Source organism: Hesperophylax consimilis, chromosome 31 (assembly GCF_061612785.1).
Source record: "Hesperophylax consimilis isolate HC1 chromosome 31, BYU_Hcon_1.0, whole genome shotgun sequence".
In the NCBI taxonomy this organism is placed as follows: Eukaryota; Metazoa; Arthropoda; class Insecta; order Trichoptera; family Limnephilidae; genus Hesperophylax; species Hesperophylax consimilis.
In genome coordinates, this window is record NC_142866.1 from 10,836,730 (window position 1) to 10,851,690 (window position 14,961).

At 32.6% G+C, this 14,961-nt stretch overlaps 1 long non-coding RNA gene across 1 annotated transcript in view; it reads left to right on the forward strand.

Annotated features, from left to right (window-relative positions):
- The first annotated feature begins 280 nt into the window (after positions 1–280).
- The window catches only part of LOC149409448 (uncharacterized), a 29,625-nt gene continuing 14,944 nt past the window's right edge, over positions 281–14,961 (forward strand). The window contains exons 1-4 of the long non-coding RNA XR_016305188.1: positions 281–1,075; positions 1,418–1,731; positions 8,054–8,190; positions 9,599–9,727. This is a non-coding gene — a long non-coding RNA (uncharacterized LOC149409448). The remainder of the gene's footprint in view (positions 1,076–1,417; positions 1,732–8,053; positions 8,191–9,598; positions 9,728–14,961) is intronic.

Consider the following 14,961-nt stretch of genomic DNA (forward strand, 5'->3'; position numbering starts at 1 on the left):
AAGTCATGGTTTGGGAAAAAGTGAGTAAGGTAGGCGCCATCGACCAAATTCTGTCTGGCTTCAAGCTGGGAGGATTCGCCAGGCAAAAACCGGTCACCTTCTCAGAAGGTTCGGGTAAGTGTACCATCGAGACTTGTCTGAATTCCTCCCCTTTGACAATAATCTGGTTCACGTGCCGTGACCCCTTGAATTTTCCTCTAAACTTCGTGATCTGTTTGTCTCCGGCGGGATTGATCTTCAGCACAGTCGCGCTTTCTTCCGTATAGTGGAAAGTCTACCACGAGGTGTTGTGTTATTGGACCTCGCGATTTTCGCAAATTCACAAATGTGCTCAAAATATAAACTTTGTAGAATACGGGAAACGGACAAAGATCCATTTTGATCAGAAGCCATTCGTGTTAAATTAAAACATAAGTCGTTATGATTGGAAAGTGTGTTGCGTATTTTTTTCAATCTAATTGTGTGTCGCATGAAGTGAACTTGATACAATAGTAAAAGGTCGATAGTTATTATGCATTCAAATAGGTGCTTTAAAAGTTTTACATTTACGGTGGTTTTTAAAATAAGGTTACTATCAGTTTGTTGAACTTCTGAAAAGTGCGAAGATATTCATTTAAACATCAATATAAAATTGAAATCAATCATAATAAAACAACTCCTCGAATGAATTTGTAAAATTTTATATGAATTTCCCAATGTTTATGCTATTAAAATGGCAATAAAATAAATATTAATAACATTTAGAAATAATAAGTTACGTTCACGTTTAATGTTACCATATTTCAGACTCTTCAAATAAAAATAACAATTTTAGTATAGTAATAAAATAAGTGTTTCCAATTCAAAGTTTAAAAATGTTCCGCATCTATATCAGCAGGATTGCAATATGCCGGCATTAAGTGCAGTGCGCAAGTGCAATTCTCTACTGGTGTTAACTTCACTCCTAATGAAAATGTCAACACAAGTTGGGACGGAAGTACGGGTGTAGAACTCACGAAAATTCAACGTAAAATGAGCAAAGGAATCTACAACTCTGTGAAAATAGCAAATGTATCTGAAAGTAGTGTCGTATTTGGTGAGTTATGAACCGTTAAATTGTGTGTTTTCATTTATAAATTGAATTATTTTGATGGTTCGTAACAGTATTTAATGCGCTACAGTTTTACGTATGCAAGTAGCTTAAATAACATTTTGTTTTGAAGAGTTTATTTCAGAATTACATTAATTTGTTGCAAGATGTTCTCTGTTCGTTCATTTAATTAAATTAAGTAACAAATAATAATTAAATGCACAAGGAATACAAAAATATCAAATCAGCATATTACTTAACTTTTAAAATAATTATCTTCGATGAATTGATTTCAATATTATTACATGATTCATCTTTGCCATCATATATATTTTTTAATTACTAAAGATGAACCGGGCGGGGTGAACCGGAAGAGGTGAACCGGATGAGGTGAATCGGATGAGGTGAATCGGATGAGGTGAACCGGATGAGGTGAATCGGATGAGGTGAACCGGATGAGGTGAATCGGATGAGGTTCACCGGATGAGGTGAACCGGACCATGAGAAGGGACGGATCAAAACCGTGCGAGGTGAAGCGGGCTGGGTGAACCGGTCGAGGTGACTGGATGAGGTGATCCGGTCGAGATCAATCGGTTCTAAGGCGACCAAAGTGGCCAAGACCGGATGAGGTGAACCGGTTAAGAGTCTTTATAAGATATTAGGTAAGAAACATAATTTGAAAATTAATTAAATTATTACATGTTTGCGTTTTCCGTCCAAAGTCTTCGTTACAATTTCATGAACGAATCAGGAATAAAAAACGGTGTCTGGAAGAAATTACACAGGCGTATATTTCACTTACCTTTTTAGTCTACTCGTACAATATTACACATGGACGGATTCATAAATGGACTGCTGATTTAATAGGTTTAAATTTTGATTATTTTATAGTTACTGTGGTGATCCTATGTTTGCGCGTATAAAGGGACCGCGTACTTGGGTGAGACAGATGAATGGGTGTTTAAATAGTACGTAATTGTACATTGTCTTTCTCTTGTCTCAGATTCGGAACAAAAACCTTACATTATACACCTCATAGAATTAAAAAACTTCAAAGTACCTATTTTTTTTTTATAGTGAATACCTCACAAGAGTCACAACTGCTCCCGTCTGGAGCCAGTGAGACTATGGCATCCCCAATTGGGGGATGTTGTGAGGCTGAAGGTAAGTGGGGAAGGGAAAGAGGAAGGTGGGGAAGTACCTGGCTATTCAGATCTAGTCACTAAACACGGCTAAAGCCATTTGGAGCAACGTTTCAATTCTGAATGGTGGTCTTACACCAGGGCGATACTGGTAGTATCTTCCACTCTGGAACGTGCAAATATACTATATATTATTTTAATTAATTAATTGTGAAATAACACAAATTAATCAAATAAAATTTATTTGCGCACGCCGGGTTCGAACCCGCGACCTTCGGAATGGCAGTCCAATGCGTTACCACTGGACTATGCCGGCCGTCATATTAATACTACCTACGTGTCTTATTAATCGAAAATAATACACATCTGAGTAATTCGTCGGCCACGGCATATAATTACTACGGATGGGGCATCCGAAAAAGGAATATACTACAATTGGGCAGCACAACATAAAAGGATTTTCTCATCAACATTATTAGGTACAGACTTTGTACAAAAATTAATATTGTATTTACGGCATTAAAATCGGTTTCATCACAGTTAGAAAGTGCTATCTAACTATGTGCATGACAGAAAAAGTAAATAAGAAAAAAAGTACTAAAATTTCTACATTATATTTCGAGGTATTTTCAGATAAACTGGGGAGATTTAATAAATATAAAGTGCATTTAAAATTGAAGGATAGTGCAGAATCTAAATTCTGCAATCAAAGAAATATTCCTTTTGCCTTGAAAACAAAGGTTAAAGCGGAATTAAATCGATTACAGGAAGAAGGTATTTTAGTTCCGGTTAACTATAGCAAGTTTGCATCACCAATTGTTCCCGTAGTAATAAGTAATGGTAAAATCCGAATTTGTAGTTATTATAAAACAACAATAAATCCACAGTGGATTGTAGATAAGTCTAATTGAACTTTGTAGGTCAGAGCCGTTTACTATGGTCGCTCTTTTAGTGTAACAGGCCTGCTCATCTGGAATATACTTCCCTCAGCCTTTACCAATCTCCAAAATTTGGCTGAATTTAAACGGGCTTTTAAAACAAAATCTTTTAAAAAATCTTACCATTCATTAAATCTTAACTTCTTTTCAATATTTTATAATTAGCCACATTCTAAAACTTCCGGTAATTGTTTGGTTTCGGTTGTCTCCTTATTGTACCTTTTTAAAATGTCTGCTCAGAAGATTTTCATTTTTGAGTACAAACTGCCTTCTGTTTTGTATTATGTTTTAGTTTCAATATTCTTGTTTTGTCCTGTCCTGCTGTTATTGTTATTCTAAGTTTTGTCATTACTTTGTATAAACAGTAAATTTAGTGTTATTATATTAGATCTGTATTGGGTAAGGCACCCTGTGGGAATAATTTTAAGAACATGACTACTTAAGTTTGATATAGTTAAGCGCACTTGAAGTGAAATGACACTAAACTGCGCCATATAAATGCTATGTTATTATTATTATAATTACCCCTTGCCAAGAGTGGAATGTTTGCTTTCTCAAATTGCAATTATTTTTTCAAAGATTGATTTACGGAAAGCTTATTTACAGTTAGAATTAGATCAGAAAAGCCAGAAATATACGACTAATTCTACTCATCTAGGGCTGTTCAAATTTACTTGGCTGGTATTTGTCATAAATTGTGCACCGACTATTTTTTTGTAAAACGATCGCGTCGTGTTTACAAGGTCTGAAAACAACAGCAGTATTTTTAGATGGTATTATGGTTACAGGAGAAACGACCGAGGAACATAATATTAATTTAAGCAATTTTAACTAGGTTAAAAGATTGTGTAATATTAAAAAGTGAATTTTTAATTCTTCATCGTCAACTTTTCTAGGTTTTGAAATCTCGAATGAGGAGATTAAACCGCTGAAAGAGAAAACAATCGCGATTAGTAAGGTTACGCAACCAAGGGATATATAACTGAATTGCGCAGTTTCTTATGATTAGTGAATTTTTACAGGACATTTCTGTCAAATATGTCTGTGTTATTAGATCAGTTGCACAAATTATTGAGGAAAAATACGCATTTTGAGTTTAATCAATATTGCATGAAATTTTTTAATAAAATTAAATTGATTTTATGTGATAATGGAGCATTAGCGCATTACCATCCAAAGGTATTTTATCTTATTTATTTATTTATTGGATAATTTGTAGAGCGCCGCTTTTGTGAGATATCACCTCAGGGGCGCTTTACAGTTGATGCAGGTATTACAAAATATAAATATTACAAAAATAAGTGAAATTAAGTTAAATAAAATGAAGTACATGAACGGGTGATGAAGTACAGGAACAGGTGATACGAAGATAGAAGATGGAGACTCTGCAGCAAGAATCCTAGATGGCGAGGAAACTGGACCAGCTGCTGCAGCGAGAGAGTGCACCGCGTCCACCAACAGTGCCACCACGAGGTTCGCCATCCGTCCAGATATGTGTCTACTGCTAATAGAGCACTGGCACAATATCCTCTCATAGATAACAGACCTTGGCAGCACCGCTGTGACGTTCGGCGAAGATAGAGGATGGAGACTCTGCATCAAGAATCCTAGATGGTGAAGAAACTGGACCAGCAGCTGCAGCGAGAGAGTGCACCGCGTCCACCAACAGTGCCACCACGAGGTTCGCCATCCGTCCAGATATGTGTCTACTGCTAATAGAGCACTGGCACAATATCCTCTCATAGATAACAGACCTTGGCAGCACCGCTGTGACGTTCGGCGAAGATAGAGGATGGAGACTCTGCATCAAGAATCCTAGATGGTGAAGAAACTGGACCAGCAGCTGCAGCGAGAGAGTGCACCGTGTCCACCAACAGTGCCAGCACGAGGTTTGTCATCCGTCCAGGTATGTGTCTGCTGCTAATTAAGCGCTGATACAGTATCCTCACACAGATAACAGACCTTGGAAGCACCACTGTGACGTTCGGCAAGGCCATCATTCATCTCCATGTAATCTTGTTCTTGGTGATTGTGTTAGAATTGCATTGTGACCGCAATAAAAGGTGACGGGCGGGATAATAAATTACCCTGGGCTTAAATAAACATTTATTAGGGCCTTCAGAGTTTCCAAAAATTCCATTGAAAACATCTGGCGTACCCACAGTTACCGATTCTCGTCCCAAGTTCAACTTCATCGAATTTCGAATATCGAATATTTTTAGCAGAATTTTCGATTATTCTAGTAACCTTGAATGTAGTTAGGGATGCCTCAACCAAAGGATTAGATGCGACACTTTTGCACGTTTATGACAATAATTTACAGAGACCTTTTTCTTTTGTTTCTCCTAAATTGTCAGAAGCGGAAAAGAAATATTCAATATTGGACCTCGAGGCAACTGCTTTTGTTTTTGCATTTATTTTTTTTTTTTGAGAATGGAAGACAATTTAAATTAAAAATTGATAATGATGCTTTGGGGAAAGAATTTTTGGAGAAAAGAAAGGTATTCCAGTTTAAGCGTGCTATGGTGTATTTCTTTATTCATTCAATTACAAAGTAAAATACGTGAAGTCATCTTTAAATTGTGCTGATTATTCATCACGTGTACCGGTAGGTAGACGAGGCAGTCGTAGAAGGTAACGACTTAGATGCAAAAAAAATATGCTTAATCAATAATAACAGTGACATGTCAATAGATGTCGAGGAAATTAAATCGGAATCAAATACGGATAAAATATTATTGGACATTAAAAATTATCTTATAACAGGGTGGCCCAATAAAATTAATAAGGATGATTCCAATGGATTTATTGGATAAAAAGGAATGAATTATCAATAATTTATAACTGCGTTTTCTGGAACTATAAGCTAATTCCATTAAGTTAAGAAAAAAATGTTTTAAACTTATTGTATAGATCTCATCTAAGCAAAGATGAAAGGGTTAGCTAGGGGCTATGTTTGGTGGCCGGGTATAGATGGTAAAATTGAACTTTTAGCAAGAGGATGCGAAAATTGTTTGGAGATTCAACCATCACTCACTCCCTTCACTCCCTGGCCTATAACTGAATAATTTTATGGCAGGATACATATTGACCATGTGGAGCCTATTGCAAATAAGTATTTTTTTGTGATTTTAGATTCAATATCAAAATTGTTAGATTGCGTGGAAGTTAATTCACCTAACTCAAATAATACTATTAAAATTTTGAAGATATTATTCAGTTATTTCGGGAGTGCACAGACAATAGTGTCAGATAATGGAGCAGTCTTCATGTCGGCGGACTTCAAACAGTTTTGTGAGACGAATTGCATCAAACATTTAACTATGATTAACACATCCTCAATCGAAGAGTCTGGCTGAAAATGCAGTAATTTTTTTAATGAAAATAATGCTAGGAAAATAAATTTCAGTCAGGTTGTGATGAGAAATTAGAAAGTTTTCTAATAGATTACAGGAATGCACCACACTGTACAATGTGTTTAGAACCAGCAATTGTAATGTAAGGTAAGAATTTAAGGTATAACTTAAACAGTTTTGTACCGAGAGGGGGTAGAGATAAAGAAAATAGAATTAATAAAGAAACTAAAACAAAAATGTCTAAAAGTCAGGAAAATCAGGAATATTATTATAAAATAAATACTGTCTAGATATAAACGTTTCTAAATGTCACACTATGACATTCACCACAAATAAACTCGTAATTAAGTACTCATATTCACTCAACAATGAACCTGTCATCTCTAAAACGGAATGTAAAGACCTCGGCGTTTACCTTGATAGCAAACTTATATTTAATAAGCACATTGACTCAATCGTTAATAGGTCGTATAAAATGCTTCGTTTCGTGCTACGTGTAAGTAAAATATTCAGTAATCCGCGTACAATTGTAATGTTATATTTCGCATTAGTCAGAAGTACACTGGAATATGCATCGCCTATTTGGAATCCACAATATAAACTTTACATAGATAGTATAGAACGAATCCAAAACAAATTTATAAAATATATTACCTACAGATTCAACAATTATTTTGAGTGTACATTTGAAACATTGCAGCAAAGAAGAGCAGTAGCTGACTCAATATTTATACACAGAATTTTAAACAATGAGATTGACTATACTGAACTTCTGTCCCTTATTAACTTTAAAAAATCTTTGAGACGTACACGACATACAGTGCTATTCCACACGCTTAATTATAAAACAAATGCAGCATCTAATTCGCCAATTAACCGAGCTCTTCATACTCTAAATAATATTTGTCTTAACTCTAACATTGACATTTTTTCGGATCCACTGCCCAAATTCAAACGTGGCATCAAATCAATAATTTAAAGAATTCACTGCGCATACATACAGACACACACACACAAACACTCACACATACATTACACATGTCACACACACACCTATAAACTACACAAGTCACCTGGTAATTAAGGAATAAACATACCATTACAAGGAAACATATCATAGGTACACAACATGAAGTATCTTATTCCTGTATATTGTTTCATCTCTTTAAATCATGTACTGCTTGTTTCTATAATATAAAATAAAATAAAAAATAAATAAAAAAGGAATAATAAAGAATACAAGGGTTTTTCGATTAATCAAAAAGTAATGGTTGGAGATTTTAGAAACCAAATCAGTAATAAGTGGGTACAAGGAAAATTAAATAAACGATTAGGAAAAAAACTTTATTTATTGGGAGTTAACTTGAATGGAAAACTCACGTATTGGAAAAGGCATTTTGATCAGTTGTCAAAACTGTGTGTATCATGGGAATGGAACCCTAATAATTCTATCGTGTCAGAGACGAGGAGACTATGGGAAAATGATTACGATGTGTCCAGTTTTGTGCCGGATGACAAACTAATGGGTGACTCTCTCTAACTTTCTAGCTCCGGGGAATCAGCGGCATCGACGTCAAGGATCTGGAAAGATCTCCTACGACCGAGACCACAGAGATGAACCAAACAAGCAGCAGGCAACTCGCAGAACAACATGATTAGGGATTTGTAAATAATCAAATATTCATGTATGTATTATAATTAGTAATAATATCTTCTTCTTTATGTGCCGTATCAGGTCCCCCCGACGTTGGCGATCACTCTTGAAAATGTCTCTTTGTCTTGCGCTGCCCGGAATAGCTCCTCCACACTTCTAATGCCGGTCCACTCTCGTATGTTTCGCAGCCAAGACATTTGTCTCCTACCAGGCCCTCTGCGACCCTCTATCTTGCCTTTCAATATTAACTGGAGCAAGTGATACTTCTCCCATCGAAGTACATGACCCAGATATGAAAAGATTTTTATTAATCTAAGCAGTTCTTTCTCTGCTCTAGCCCGCCTGAGAATTTCTGTGTTGGTGATCATGTCGGTCCATGGGACTTTGAGTATTCTCCGGTGAAGCCACATTTCAAAAGCCTCTAACCTGTTCATGGTATTTACTTTCAAGGTCCATGTTTCACATCCATATAACAAGACCGACCACACATAACATTTTAGCATTCTCTGCCTTAGTTTTAAGCTGATATTATTATTGCAGAAGAGGGATTTCATTTTAATGAACGCAGTTCTTGCTGCTTCAATTCTGCACCTAATAGTAATAATATAAACAGGTTGTATTACTGTCTGTTGGTTTAAGTGTGGAGGTATGTGGTGATCGTATGTTTGGGGGTATGAAAGAGACCGCGTTCTTGAGTGAAAAAGATGAATGGGAGTATAAATAGTATGTAAGTTGTCCATTGTCCCGATTTGGAACAACAACTTTATATTATACACATCATAGAATTAAAGAACGTAAAAGTACGTAGGTACGTGTCTTCTTAATAGAAAATATTAAAAATCTGAATAATTCGTTGGCCACGACACATAATTACTACAATTATACATTAAAGTGGTATCCAAACAAATTTATTTGAATTGTAATTAGTTTTCTAATTATAATTATGTATACCACAACGTGATTTCTAGTTGTAAAAGAGAACAAATTTTTTTTTACATTTCGCTAAAATTCATCTGAATATCATATTAAGCGTAAAATTTTGCACAAATGATAAATAACCGTATTTTTGTATGAAACGAAAATATTTAGATGACTGTAATGTTTGTAATGCATTTTTTAATCTAAAATATTTTTTTTCGACATCATTAATTTTAGTTTATTTATAATAAAATTAGAAAGAGTATTTCAACACCTTTAAAAAACATTTTTAAGTTTTCAGATGCATTCAGAATTATTAATTTATTTGTATTTTATTGCTAAGCGGAAATACTCCCAGGCCGGAGACCTGGAGGCGGGGGGGGGGGGGGTTAATTCTGAAAGTGGATAGATTCATAAATAATGGTATTTAAAATGACTTGTTAATTACACGTATCACGTTCAACGTTCTAAAAAAGAGATAAATTATAACACTAATTAACTGGTTTGACACTGTATTCCAGTGAACGAAGAAAATACAACGTAGCAGACTCTCCCCCTGGGACTTGTTGCAGCGGTTCAGCAAATCGAGGCGTGAACACTTTCCACATTGCCTGTCTCGGAGAATTATTTTAATGAAAGCATTTTTTCAGGTAAGAAGCAGTGGTAGCTGTTAACTTTTGGGTGTACTAGAGTGTTAAAATTACAAAATATGGTATTATTGATGTTGTTGTAGCTGAATTTTTTTTTTTTTTCTAATTTTTTGTATGAAGATTTTCAAGAAATTTCAGTTTGGCCGTACAAATTTCCTGAAAACCATACAAAAAATCTATTTTCAAAAAAAATAATATTGCACTTAAAATGCACATTCAGCTACAGCATCAATAATTAAAAATTTTAATATTAGCACTCTAGTACACCCAAAAGTCACAAGCCGACACTGGTAAGAAGACATTATTGTAGTTTTAATATTTACTAAAGATTTAGATTTGCCAGGTTTAAATTCTAGAGGGATCGGCAGTTCTTTACGAACTAATTTACTGTCATTGGTCGTACCTTCCCCATAAAAGGAGAGTGGTTGCACCCTCGTTTTTGCACCAACTGAAGCAATTTTATTTTTATTCACATGTTATCAATATTTTTTATAATATAAACACATACATTTATTTTTGACATCTGTAAACCAAAATATATTAATATTAATAAGACCTACAACCTCTTACGTTTTCCATACATTCTGGTAGGAATATACTTCATTAGCGCCACTTTTAATGGATTTTACAAATCTATTCTACCCATATATTTTACAGATCGAAAAAAATTAACCTACACACGACTCTATTGCTTTTTGTTTGTGTGTAAAAAATATTATGGCGGCTGTTAATTCTGTCTTTTGTGGTTAAGAAAGGTAATAAAAAACTTATATAATTGTGAGAAATTTTCTAAAATTTAATGTTTACAGATTTCACTTTTTTTTAACATAAATTAATATAACAATAAATTATTATCATTAATTCTGTTTATGTATGCTTTAGTGAGGACATATTAATATTAAAGGGTATGTATTATTTATTATAATTAATTATTTATTATCAATTCAATTAAGTTTCCGCATTTATAACTAACCCGTGAACGTTTTTTGGCATCACGGAAAACTACGTGATTTAATTTGTAATTATTACTTCTGTAAAATGCACACACATAAACTTATTTTTGGAACATTTTTAAAAGTACATATTATCAATATTGATCAAAATATAAAATAGAAGGCGCAAAAAACCGCTTACGAAATAAATTAAATTTGCCGCTATTGAAATGAATGTCAACGTCAATATGCTACAACAGCGCCTCTAGCGGCCAACGTTGATGATATAACCAATATTTTACTGGAGTTGGAAGTATTATTAGTATTATATTATATCTTCAATAAACTCAAGGGACCAACCAGTAAGATCAGAAGAATTAAAATTATACGATTGCCATATAAATAATGTCCATGCCCAGTTATAGAATAATCACAAAGCATAAAATATGAAAAACGTCTACGTCATTACGTCATTCTCGAATATAATATGGAATTAAAGCATGGGGATCTGCTATATCTAAATACATACAATTTAAAAAGGATCCTAAAACACACTCTCTAATTCGAAATATTTTGATTTAAATTTTTAATAGTTTTGATGTACCGAATCTGCAACAAACATATGCCAAAAATATACTATTTAAACTTTTTTTAAATATGGAATCCTTTAATAGAACGTGTATTCATCACAATATATCGAATCATTATGACATATTCAAAGTTTTACAACCACATTCGTTCAAAGAAACTGCTTTTATTTTACAACAAAACTCCACAAAATAATTTTTAATGATTACAAATCAAGAATAAAAATCTCTCTAAAAGAAATCAATGAAGAAACTCTGAAAAATACGACATAGAAGACAAATAAAATAGAACTATATAAAACAATAAATTCAGGTATTCCTTCATTCGCAAAAAACTAAATATTGAGCATACGACAGCTGATTTTTTTTTAAATCAGCAAAATTAGTTGGAAAATTTTTCATGGAAATGACGCATGACAAACTTTTGTATTTCGGGATGCATTGAAAAATTATCTAGATTAATTTCTATTCAGGGAAAAAAATGAGGTATAAAAATGAATCTGAGATATTAAAATTAATGAGATATTAAAATTAATGAGATATTAAAATTAATTTGTTGACTTGTTAAATTGTTCAAGCACTATAAATATGGAGTCTATTGGCGATGTTCTGTGATTAAGTAAATTTGATGTAACAATTATATCATGATTAATAATAATGCCTTCAGTGCCTATCATTATGAATATAATTACTAAAATGATTAAAAAAATTACAAACATTTGTAGGTTATTTTGAAAATTGGTTATGTTATTTTAATGGTTCTTCTTTGTTTGTTTTCCTCTGCTTGCAAAACACCCAGTGATTTTGAATTTTTATTTCTGTAAGCATTCGTTGTGAGGGTCGATAAAACTTAAAAACAGTGTGAAAAATAAATATTAAAATATAACATCTTGATAAGATAATTCATCGTGGATGCAAACCAAAATTTTGTCGTCGTGACGTTAAAAGAGAGTGAAAAAGAAGTGAGTAGAAAATAAAGTGGGTGCTGGTTGGTGCGACTGAATGGGTAAATGTAAAACATTTCACTAGAACAATACAGCTTTAAGATGATTGTTAACCAGTGTTGGATTTAACCCCCGTGGAAAGGAACCTATTTATAATCTGTTATTTTTTTCCGGTAAGATATATTTTTTTTAAATAGGTTTTGTTAATTATTAACGTTTCCGAAGTAATCTTCCTTCATCAGGAGAATATTTAAACCCAGGTTACCTGAACTGTAATTAAAATTAAGGGGCCAAGAAAAAAATATGTGTGGTTTTTATAAATTATGGCGAACCACAATGTTAATGTATTTTATAATAATTTTTATGTTTAGTATTGTTCTGATATGTGTGCATTTTCTCTATGTCCTGGCTTAAATTAACTAGGGTTTGATTTATTTAATTGATTTGTCTACCTTTATCCATCATCGATCATTAATTAAAATTATTATTAAATATTATAATCATTTCAGTAATTTCCTTCATAATGATAGCCACTGCAGGCATCGTTATCCATCATGTTATAGTTATATAACTTTTTTAAATACATGAAAATTATTAACACTTATAATAACTCCTTGATTAACTACAAGTGTGTAATTAATAATTACCTAATTAATTCACTTAATTTCATTTTTAATTATCAGTTTTAACTTAGAACAACCACACGAATATTTGGGCTACTGAGACCTACTTAAATTGAGTAATTTTTATCGGGCTCCTGTTTCAATTTAAGAATAACATTACTATTAAGACTAGTCCCAGTTACGACCTACTCGTATACCTTACTTTGGTTTTTAAATCTTTTTTCATTGATATGTTTTCGATGATTAAAAATTTAATTTTAGTATAATTTTAGTGCACAATTCTTACGAAGGAATATTTGCTACTCTAGAGGTATCTGTGGTATAGGGTCGCATGCAAACATATTTATTCAGTGATCTAATAAAATAATACAAACCTTTTCAATACTTTGCGAATGTATTTAGAAATTTATCGTGAAAATTTACCTAATTTAAATGTCTGTATACCATTGCCACCCTGTTTTACCGACACGACGCGAGGTTGAAGCATTTTGGTTCGGGTCCGTGGTCACCAAAATACTTGCTTATTTAAACATTTTTTTTTAACTATTGAAACTATTTGACTATTATTTTTTTAATATTTATACATTATACATACAAATTATGAATTTATGTAAAGTAATTGTGTTTATTAGTAATCCTCACTAGGGTGTCCTGTGCTGAGGTGGACTAAAGTTATACTTGTATATTGTTTTCATTGACTTCTTTTAGCCAGATTTCTATTCTTGATTTGTAATCATTAAACTTTTTTGTTCGTTTTATATCTTGAAGAAGGATGTTGTGGAGTTTTGTTGCAAAATAAATGTAGTTTCTTTGTCCGAATGTGGTTTTATAACTAAAAATATTATTTATGTCATTTTGATTGTGATGAATACGCGATCGTTTCAATGGTTTAAATAGTGTATTTTTGCATATATTTATTGTAGATTTGGTACATCAAAACTATTTAAAATTTCAATCGAAAGTGTTATGGGTTCCTTTCAATAGCACTAAATTGAATTTATTTTGGTGGCGATATTTTCCGCTTTCTAATTTGTATTTTGAGCAATATTGATAAAAAATATTTGCAAAAATTTCCTAATAAGAAGGTTGTGTGTGTGCAGTCTACGGATTTAATAATTACAAATATCCAAACAAGTTGTTTTCCAGGGTGCCAAAAAACATAATAATAATAAATAATTGATTACAGTAAATAACAAATACCCTTTAATATTAATTAGTCCTCATTGAAAGTATACGTAAATATAATGTATGATAAAAATTTGTTGTTATATATGTGTTAGCAAAAAATTGAAATCTACAAATAAAAAATTGAAGCAATTTTCTAAAAATTATATAAGTATTATATTTCCTTTCTAAACTATCAAATACAGAATTAGCAGCCGCTCTAATATTGTATTGGGATACAGACTATTTATTTTTTAAATAAAAATAAAACACTTTGTTTAAATACCACGAATTATTGTAAATTTTATTAAGATCGACTGGTTTTGCTTTCTAGAAGCATCTCAGGGCTCAAAATTTAACTAATTAAAAATACAATGGGTGTGCTTATAATATATACATGTCATTGAGTAAGACAACACAAACTATCTCACTGTTCTATTATTATAATGGTTTTTTAACAAAGTGTTGTATTATTGTATAATTATTATTAATCCATTAAATTTCATAGTTTTAACTCCCTCCAAACACGACGTCTAATTTTTGATCAAATCCTATTATTTAAAATTCTAAATAATGGTCTGGACTCACCAGAACTTACCAATTTAATAAATTTTCATGTTCCGTCTAGATCAACCCGACAATCTGATTTATTTTATCTACCCTCGTGTAGAACAAACATTCGAAAAAATTCCCCAATTCCTCGTATATGTGCACAATATAATAAAAAAATTTACAGCATTGATATTTTTGGTAATAACCTAAAGAAATAACGATATGAAGTAATGCGTACGATCGATTATTAATATGAGAGTATGGAATGAATCGGCAGCATCTCCTATCCGATTCCTACTTTCCTCTTCCTCTCCCCTTCCTTTAACACCAAATTAATTTTAAGAAACTAAAACTTCATTTCTAATGCACTTTAACATAAGAAACTTCTGTGGCTTGACTTCAATTAACTTATATATTTATATCTATCACTGC